A 7319-nucleotide genomic window follows, 5' to 3' on the forward strand; every position below is an offset into this window, starting at 1 on the left:
GCTCACCCAACATGGAAGCACTTACTAACTAAAGAACAATAGAAATAATTCCTGTTAGGTGAACACCTGATGCTCAAATGCAATCCAGCCCTAAATATTATAACATACACTTCCAGAGTTGTTGTTTATTTCAAAGAACTTCGACCTCAAAAGGGAAGAACTTACAAATATATAAAACGCAGGTGCCAACCTTGAAGCTGTATTTCTGCGAGGTGCCAAGACATCTGAAATTCAAAACTGCAATGTTCAGCCAGTGTGTCTGCATCACTGTTCTCATCCGAGGCCGCTCCTGCTATGGACACTGTGGAAGAAGTGCCCGCCTTTTTATCCTTTGAATGGTCTTCAAGGTACCAAACCATTAAGTAGCTCCTCCCATATTTTTCCCGCTCTTTTCTGAGCTTGCTTGGTGAAGATTTTGAAAGTGTAGAGAGATGGTTTTCTGTAGAGGAGATATTGCAACAATTGCTCACCTAACATGGAAGCATTTACTAAACAAAGATAAATAGAAAGAACTCCTGTTAGGTGAACACCTGATGCTCACATGCAATCCTTCCCACAGTAATAAATATTGTAACACAAACATCTGCAGTTGTATATTTCACAGAAGTTCAACCTCAAAAGAGAAGCACTTAAAAATATATAAAACGCAGGTGCCAAACCTGAAAGATAAGGTGCCTAATACAGGTGGCCTCTCATCCTTTCCTGCAAGCTTTTGGTTTAAGCCTTAGTTGAACTAAATGCAAGCCTGACAAATACTCCCCTTGGGGGGAAATTTCATATGTCCCCATTCTTAAAGTGTTTTTCAGGTGTGGGATGTTACTCCCAAAGTCTCCACATTGCAGATGAAGGCATGGATTGGAGGTCATTTCCCCATAAAAAAGGTGTGCAAACAACTCACTAAAAGGAATTGCGAGGGGAATCCAATGAGCATGAAAGGGAAACATATCTGTAGCTGCTACCTTGCACATTATAATAACATTGCATAATAATAAAGGCTCACTGTGCTACACATATACTTCAATAACAAGCCTGCATTTACTACCAATCAGACGATATTGCTATACTACTACACAAATACTGCATTTACTACCAATCAGACGATATTGCTTTTGCAAACTAATGTTGTTTAGTTGTTGTTGTTATTGGTAGTGTCAGCAGCTCAAAGAGCACACCATTCCTAGGGTATTTGTAGACTGATGTACACACAGAGCCTAAATAAAACAAAATTATATTCAACTATTGTACAATTGAATTTCCTGTAGTCAGTCCGTGCAGCCAGGTGCAAACTCCCCTGTGCACCTGGCGGCTAAAGGATGAGCTGGGGCAGTTTCGGCATACCTGGGATGAGGTGCTAGAATGTGCAGTTTTGGCTCAGCCCGGGGGTAGCAGATCATTATGCAGATTCTTAATCCCTGGCAGGTGAGTCATACCTGGGATGAGGTGCTAGAATGTGCAGCTTTGGCTTAGCAGATCATTATGCAGATTCTTAATCCCTGGCAGGTGAGTCCTACCTGGGATGAGGTATTAGAATGTGCAGTTTTGGCTTAGCCCAGGGGGTAGCAGATCATTATGCAGATTCTTAATCCCTGGCAGGTGAGTCATACCTGGGATGAGGTGCTAGAATGTGCAGCTTTGGCTCAGCCCAGGGGGTAGCAGATCATTATGCAGATTCTTAATCCCTGGCAGGGGAGTCATACCTGGGATGAGGTATTAGAATGTGCAGCTTTGGCTCAGCCCAGGGGGTAGCAGATTATGCAGATTCTGCATATTCTTAATCCCTGGCAAGTGAGTCCTGGGATGAGGTGCTAGAATGTGCAGTTTTGGCTCAGCCCAGGGGTAGCAGCCCATTATTCAGATTCTTAATACCCGGCACGTGAGTCATACCTGGGATGAGGTGCTAGAATGTGCAGTTTTGGCTCAGCCCAGGGGGTAGCAGATCATTATGCAGATTCTGCAGATTCTTAATCCCTGGCAGGTGAGTCATAACTGGAATGAGGTACTAGAATGTGCAGCTCTGGCTCAGCCCAGAGGGTAGTAGATTCTGCACTGCAGATTCTTAATCCCTGGCAAGTGAGTCATACCTGGAATGAGGTATTAGAATGTGCAGCTCTGGCTCAGCCCAGGGGGTAGCAGATTCTGCACTGCAGGTTCTTAATCCCTGGCAAGTGAGTCATACCTGGGATGAGGTATTAGAATGTGCAGCTTTGGCTCAGCCCAGGGGGTAGCAGATTATTATGTGGATTCTTGATACCTGGCAGCTGAGTCATACCTAGGATGAGGTGCTCGAATGTGCAGTTTTGGCTCAGCCCAGGGGGTAGCAGATTATGCAGATTCTTAATCCCTGGCACGTGAGTCCTGGGATGAGGTGCTAGAATGTGCAGTTTTGGGTCAGCCCAGGGGTAGCAGCCCATTATTCAGATTCTTAATCCCTGGCATGTGAGTCATACCTGGGAGGAGGTGTTAGAATGTGCAGCTCTGGCTCAGCTCAGGGGACATGGGAGGAGGTGTTAGAATGTGCAGCTTTGGCTCCGCCCAGGGGTAGCAGATCATCACGCAGATTCTTAATCCCCAGCAGGTGAGTCATGCCTGGGATGAGGTGTTAGAATGTGCAGCTTTGGCTCAGCCCAGAGGGGAAGGTGCTAACTGTGCAGGTGTAGTTTCCTTCCTCTGTAGAGATATGCTGGTCCCTTACTGGTGTCCTGTGGACTTTAACATTTGTAGATGTACATTCAATGCAGCTTGCTCTAAACCCTGAATACAGGCGTTTTTCTGCATTTAATGCATTTCTCACAACCATGTTGAGCATTTTCACACATTGCGTCACTGGTGACACAGAGACAAATGTGTGTTTTTCTCAGTGAAGGAAGCATTTAGAGTGCTGTAAATTCATCTGTGAACTCACTAGTACCATGCCATTGCAGCCATCCAATTTAAATTCAGGAAACATGTAATACAAGTTTGAGGCTCCAAGGGGGACAAACTCAAAATGTTACCCGACACAGAGTTCCATGGCATTGAACCGAATAAGCCCTTGGATAAAAAAAAGTTGATATAATGTTTATACTTGCACAAAGTTGTTTTACAATGCTAGGTTTCTTCAGAAATTGCTTCCAAATACAAAATCTGTAACTTGCTGAGCCGTTATGTCCTTGTTTCTGCTCATGTTTCCCAAAACCCGGACAAATCCTTGCTGTGCTACCTTCAGAATCATGACGCATCCATGGGGGCTCCTTTCTGCAGATCTGTCTTTTGCAGCTAACGTATTAAACATCAATTATCAAATTAAATATATGCCAAAGACACTGCTAATGTACTCAGAAATAACAAACCGCATGTTCACACATACCAAGAAGGTAGTGCACAGCAAGATTTGACCAGGTCATATATTAAAAGGATTGTCTGACATAGTTCAGGTTAGATTTGCATATGTGAAGATATAGATGTATTATTCTTCCTGTAATAATTTACGGTTCTTGCAGCTCATTATAATGATCATTCCTTTCTCCTCCCAGATTTTCCTTTTCTTCATTAGTTCACCTGTCCATTTTGAAATAAAGAAATGTATTCTAATTAAAGCAATTAAGGATCAACAATCATAATGTTGCCATTGACAAACAGCCGTCTGATTCCAGGAACAGACCCCAGACACAATTGTTGGGTACACATTGTAACATTTTGAAATTTTGTTTTGTAGAAATAGGAAAAAGTAATGTGTCACTGAAAGTAAAGTTTTGCTTACGTTTGAAGTAGCTCTTGAAGCTTCCCACGAATAAAACATCCAGCTGATTCCAGCAAATCTATAACTTTCATGCTGTTCTCGTCATCACACAGCATATTAAGGTTTTCATATTTGTAGACCCTCCCTTGCAGAAGATAGGACACCAACGATTCCTTGCCTTTCATCGAAGCACTCATCAAGTGTGTAGGCAGCCGGGAAGTACCTTTTAAGCACATGTTGCAGCCAAGAGGAATACAAACGTTGTTCCTGGAAAATAAGGTGCAAAGATTCATTTTAGTATTTAGAGGTCATCTAAAATGATGCATAGAAACACAACGGCAATGGGGATCTGAAACTGAATCACAAATGAAGTTACTAGCTCTTTCCAATCCAGAGATAAGGTGCCCAATGCAGGTGGCCCCTTATACATTCCTGCAAGCTTTTATGCAAGGCGTGCCAAGGCCGTGCTGGTCCCTTACTCCTACTACAGGCACACAATACACATAGAAATTGAATGGCAAAGTTGTGCTAAAACGAATGAACCAACAATTAAGTTTCGTGCTCCTTCCAATCCAGAGATAAGGTGCCCAACACAGGTGACCCCTTATCCATGCCAGCAATCTTTTGGTGTAAGGCTTAGTTGAACTAAATGCAAGCCTGAGAAATACTCCCCTGAAGGGAGTTTTCCAATGTCCCTTTCCTAAAGTATTTCGCAGTTGTGGAATGTTAACCCCAAAGCCCCCATACTGCAGATAAAGGCATGACTTGGAGGTCATTTCCCCATAAAGAGCGCCAAGAAACCATGCAGGTGGCAACAGTGCGCGCTACAAGAACCTTTAACATAACATAAAAAAGATTGGCAAAAAACGATTGCAAGGGGAATCTAATAAGAATGAAAGAGAAACAGGAGTGTAGCCGTTGTCTTTCACAAAATGGTTTGCGCTTTGTGGTTTGTGCACAAAATAAAAACATTGAATAATAATACTTGAAAGCGTTATACATAATGTTACAGTTAGGTTGTGAAATTAAAAAAATGCTTATTTTACAGCAGTGATTCAAGGACTTTACTGTAATGACAAGCCTGTATTTACTAGCATTCAGAACATATTGCTTGTGCAAAAAGCTGGTGTATGGCTATTGGTAGTGTAAAAATAACACTAACCTTAAACAGCTCATAGTGGACAACATTCCTGGGATTTTTTTTTTAATATTGTAAAAATATAACAATTATATTCAACCATTTTCAAATAATTGAAACTCTTCTAGTTAGTCCCTGCTACCAGGTGCAAACTCAGCTGTAATTATGCAGATCCTTGATCCTGGCAGGTGAGTCATACCTGGAAGGAGGTGTTAGAATGTGCAGCTCTGGCTCAGCCAGGGGACCCAGGAGGAGGTGTTCGGGGACCTGGGAGGAGCTGTTAGGGGACCTGGCAGGAGGTTTTAGAATGTGCAGTTCTGGCTCAGCCCAGGGAACCTGGGAGGAGGTGTTCGGGGACCTGGGAGGAGGTGTTCGGGGACCTGGGAGGAGGTGTTCGGGGACCTGGGAGGATGTATTAGGGGACCTGGGAGGAGGTGTTGGAATGTGCAGCTCTGGCTCAGCCCAGGGGACCTGGGAGGATGCATTAGGGGACATGGGAGGAGGTGTTGGAATGTGAAGCTCTGGGACAGCCCAGGGGACCAGGGAGGAGGTGTTAGGGACCTGGGAGGAGGTGTTAGAATGTGCAGCTCTGGCTCAGCATAGGTGACCTGGGAGGAGGTGTTAGGGGACCTGGGAGGAGGTATTAGAATGTGCAGCTCTGGCTCAGCCCAAGGGACCTGGGAGGAGGTATTAGAATGTGCCGCTTCGGCTCAGCCCAGGGGACCTGGGAAGAGGTGTTAGAATGTGCAGCTTTGGCTCAGCTCAGGGGTCCCGGGAGGAGGTGTTAGAATGTACAGCTCTGGCTCAGCCCAGGGGACCTGGGAGGAGGGGTTAGAATGTGCAGCGTTGGCTCAACCAGGACACCTGGGAGGAGGTGTCAGAACGTGCAGCTCTGGCTCAGCCGAGGGGACCTTGGAGGGGGTGTTAGAATGTGCAGCTCTGGCTTAGCTCCGGAGACCTGGGAGGAGGTGTGAGAATGTGCAGCTCTGGCTCAACCCAGGGCACCTGGGAGGAGGTGTTAGAATGTGCAGCTCTGGCTCAGCCCAGGGGGCCTGGGAGGAGGGGTTAGAATGTGCAGCTCTGGCTCAGCCGAGGGGACCTTGGAGGGGGTGTTAGAATGTGCAGCTCTGGCTCAACCCAGGGGGGCTGGGAGGAGGTCTTAGAATGTGCAGCTCTGGCTCAGCCCAGGGGGCCTGGGAGGAGGTGGTGGAATGTGCAGCTCTGGCTCAGCCCAGGGGACCTGGGAGGGGGTGTTAGAATGTGCAGCTCTGGCTCAGCCCAGGGGACCTGGGAGGATGTGTTAGAAGGTGCAGCTCTGGCTCAGCCCAGGGGACCTGGGAGGAGGGGTTAGAATTGGAGCTCTGGCTCAGCCAAGGGGACCTGGGAGGAGGTGTTAGAATGTGCAGCTCTGGCTCAGCCCAGGGGACCTGGAAGGAGGGGATAAAATGTGCAGCTCTGGCTCAGCCCGGGGACATGGGAGGAGGTGTCAGAATCTGGCTCAGCCCAGGGGACCTGGGAGGAGGTGTTAGAATGTGCAGCTCTGGCTCAGCCCAGGGGGCCTGGAAGGAGGTGTTAGAATGTTCAGCTCTGGCTCAGTCCTGGGGACCCGGGAGGAGATGTTAGAATGTGCAGCTCTGGCTCAGCTCAGGGTGCCCGGGAGGAGATTTTAGAATGTGCAGCTCTGGCTCAGCCCAGGGGACCCGGGAGGAGGTGTTAGGGGACCTGGGAGGAGGTGTTAGAATGTGCAGCTCTGACTCAGCCCAGGAGACCTGGGAGGAGGGGTTAGAATGTGGAGCTCTGGCTCAGCCCAGGGGACCTGGGAGGAGGTGTGAGAATTTGCAGCTCTGGCTCAGCCCAGGGGACCTGGGAGGAGGTGTTAGAATGTGCAGCTCTGGCTCAGCCCAGGGCACCGCAGAGGAGGTGTTAGGGGGCCTGGGAGGAGGTGTTAGAATGTGCAGCTCTGGCTCAGCCTAGGTGACCTGGTTGGAGGGGTTAGAATGTGCAGCTCTGGCTCAGCCCAAGGGACCTGGGAGGACGTGTTAGGGGACCTGGGAGGAGGTGTTAGAATTTGCAGCTCTGGCTCAGCCCAGGGGACCTGGGAGGAGGTGTTAGAATTTGCAGCTTTAGCTCAGCCCAGGGGACCTGGGAGGAGGTGTTAGAATGTGCAGCTCTGGCTCAACCAGGACACCTGGGAGGAGGTGTCAGAATGTGCAGCTTTGGCTCAGCCCAGGGGACCCGGGAGGAGGGGTTTGAATGTGCAGCTTTGGCTCAGCCGAGGGGACCTTGTAGGGGGTGTTAGAATGTGCAGCTCTGGCTTAGCTCCAGGGACCTGGGAGGAGGTGTTAGAATGTGCAGCGTTGGCACAGCCTAGGGGACCTGGGAGGAGGGTTAGAATTTGCAGCTCTGGCTCAGCCCCGGGGACCTGGGAGGAGGTGTTAGAATGTGCAGCTCTGGCTCAGCCTA

General features: G+C 48.0%; 1 long non-coding RNA gene across 2 annotated transcripts in view; it reads right to left on the reverse strand.

Moving 5' to 3' along the window:
• Positions 1 to 2387, reverse strand: part of LOC138528704 (uncharacterized) — a 53230-nt gene extending 50843 nt beyond the window's left edge. For both annotated transcript variants that reach the window (XR_011284210.1, XR_011284209.1), the window contains exon 1: positions 191 to 2387. This is a non-coding gene — a long non-coding RNA (uncharacterized lncRNA). The remainder of the gene's footprint in view (positions 1 to 190) is intronic.
• Between the last annotated feature and the right edge of the window lie 4932 nt (positions 2388 to 7319).

The sequence above is a fragment of the Ambystoma mexicanum genome, chromosome 7q, assembly GCF_040938575.1.
Source record: "Ambystoma mexicanum isolate Mex_15411 chromosome 7q, UKY_AmexF1_1, whole genome shotgun sequence".
Lineage (NCBI taxonomy): Eukaryota > Metazoa > Chordata > Amphibia > Caudata > Ambystomatidae > Ambystoma > Ambystoma mexicanum.